Raw genomic sequence first — 2,937 nt, 5'->3', positions numbered from 1 at the left:
ATTTCTGCGAGGGCTTTGTTTGCCTTTGCCAATGCTGCTTGCTGCATTTTTTACATCGAGAAAAAAAGAAAAAAAAAAGAAAAAGAAAATAGGAGAGATTTGCCAAGAATCACTACAAAAATCTGAACTTTTCTCCCATTTCACTTTATATGGGGAACTTGCAATGTTTGACATGGGCCCCGGAGAGGCACGTCAAATACCGCAGGGTTTAGTCTCTCTCCCTCCCTCCCTCCCTCCCTCCTTCCCTCCTTCATCCTCCCTAACCTCCTCCTTTCCTTCCCTCTCCCTTGACAGTCACAATAGGAGGATGGGGAGGAGGAAGAGAAAGAGGAGAAGGTGGAAGAGGAGGAAGGGGAGGGGGAGGAGGAGGAGGAGGAAGAGGAGGAGAAAAAGGAGGAGGAAGGGGAAGAGGAGGAAGAGGTGGAAGAGGAGGAGAAAGGGGAGGGGGAGGAGGAAAAGGAGGGGGAGGAGGAGGAGGGGTAAGAAAGAGGAGGAGGGGAGGAGGAGGAAGAGGAGGAGGAAAGGAGGAGGAAGAGGAGGAGGGGGAGGAAGAGGAGAAGGAATTTTGTTGAATGTCCCGTCACACATATCGGTGATTGAAGACATTTCGTTAGAGTATTAATGTATACATTTGAGTATTATCGTTTAGAAGAGGAGGGGAGGGGATGTGGATGAATGGCAAGTTGGGGAGGGTGGATGGGGTGTGTGTGGGGGGGGTGGGGGGGGGGGGAACCGGGCAAAGTTATGAACGAGGGTGGGTGAGTGTGAAATACGACAAAAAGAAAGAAAAGAAAAAAAAACAATTACAGAAGAAAAAAAAAAGTAACCTCTCACGATAGGAATGTGGTGGAGTGATGGTCTGGTAGTAAAGCGAACGCTTCGGGAAATAAGAGAATTATGAGCGAACGGGATCGAATCGTCCCATCCCATCACCGAAAGCAGAGTATGGCTGCCCCTACATGGCAGGGTGAAAACGGTCATACACGTAACGTAAAAGCCCACTCGTGTACATACGAGTGAACGTGGGAGTTGCAGCCCACAAATGAAGAAGAAGAAGAAGAAGAAGAAGAAGAAGAAGAAGAAGAAGAAGAATTCCATCCCACACCTGCCTCTCCCTCTCCCTCCTGCCTCTGCCTAGTCCCTCTCCGCTAGACCTAAAGTGGTGACTTGGACGCTGGTTATCCGGATGAGGCGATAAACCAAAGTCACTAACCCGTGTGTAGCATGCACTTTGTGCGCATACAAGAAACCCGCGGCAACAAAAGAAATGTTCCCTGGGAAACATTCCGCGCGCGTGTGTGTGTGTGTGTGTGTGTGTGTGTGTGTGTGTGTGTGTGTGTGTGTGTGTGTGTGTGTGTGTGTGTGTGTGTGTGTGTGTGTGTGTGTGTGTGTGTGTGTGTGTGTGTGTGCGCGCGCGCGCGCGTGCGTAAATGACTGGAGCCTGACTGAATAATACAGGAATCGAGTGAAGAGCTCCTAAAGGTAGCTCTTAGTCAGCTCTACCCAGGTAGCCAGCTTGCTTGTAAAAAAGCGACTCCGAAGCACTAAGAGCTTGGTCTCTGACAGAGGAAGGGCGCTAAATAAGTAATTATATCAATCAATCAATTAATCAATCAATCAATCAATCGATCGATCGATCATTCAGTCAATTAATCAGTAAGTCTTCGGGGTCGAAAGATTCATGGGGACAACAGGTTGGAGGGACGATGCGGCCACCTCCACTCTTGAGAGACTACTCGCTCAGCTTTAACCCTTTCACCGCCATGGTCGCATTTCGGCACCAGCTAGGTAAAGCACCCATGTCACTGAAATGCAACCAGATGATGGGCCTTTTGTACATTAACCTAATGCTCTTAATTTTCAGTGGTATGATTGGCCTTTTTTTTTTTCTACACATCACAGGGGAATCCCCAGCTATTCTTAGGCACCATCTTTTCTGTGGTTCCTGCACAAGGTTCATGTGCACTCTAAACTGACTGGCGGTGAAAGGGTTAAGCTCCGCGACTTAAAACGACTCTTGTCATCAAGAGCAGATGAAGGAGATCTGTCAACGCAAAGACGTCTGGGGGGTGGGGGAGGGGGGGGGGGGGGGGGGGGGGGGGGGGGGTAGGAGGTACATTCCGACTGATCTGCCGATCAGAGTATCGTGGACCCTAACAATGGTTTCGAAGAAGTTAATTATCCACGTAATCAGTCAGAAAAAAAAAAAAAAGAGTTTTACAAATCTTGATTCCATCTCTTTACTACTTTGTGTTAAAAAAGATCCTTTTCCCGAATAACCGCATTGCTATCATTGAATAACTCTACTCTTTTTTTTTTTCTTTTTTTTTTTCAAAGCCTCCTTGCTGTTGGAAGCCATCTTGCTCATATCTACTTCCTGCCTCGCTTCTGTTTTCACACCGGACTTATTTCTCGCCCTCGCCAATAGCTCTCTCTCTCTCTCTCTCCTCGCCACAAGCGTGCTCGCCCTTAATTAAGAAATAGCAATCATGATAATGATAACAGGTATTCATATAGCGCTGAATCTTGTGCAGAGACAAATCAAAGCGCTTTCAAACCAGTCGTTCACACGCGTGCATAACTGTAAACTTGAGAAACTCGACACAAAGAAACGCCTCAAAGAAAACAATACAGAAATCTACCGAAGAGGTGACGCGGTAGTGGTGCAGAATCGCGTATAATGATAATGATAATAATTCAAAAAAATAATAAAGTGCATTTTAAAGACGCTTATTCCCTTGGAAAGCTCTAAGCGCCATTTCAATTTTTTTTAAGAAGTCAAAAATATTTACACACTTATCCACAAAACTATGCTCGTCCACACACAAGTATATATATCTACACTTATCAACAAAAAAGTATGCATATATATATATATATATATATATATATATATATATATATATATATATATATATATATATATATATATAACAC

This window comes from Babylonia areolata, chromosome 26 (assembly GCF_041734735.1).
Source record: "Babylonia areolata isolate BAREFJ2019XMU chromosome 26, ASM4173473v1, whole genome shotgun sequence".
NCBI lineage: Eukaryota > Metazoa > Mollusca > Gastropoda > Neogastropoda > Buccinidae > Babylonia > Babylonia areolata.
The sequence above is the reverse complement of the archived record's forward strand: the minus strand, read 5'-3'. Positions refer to the sequence as shown.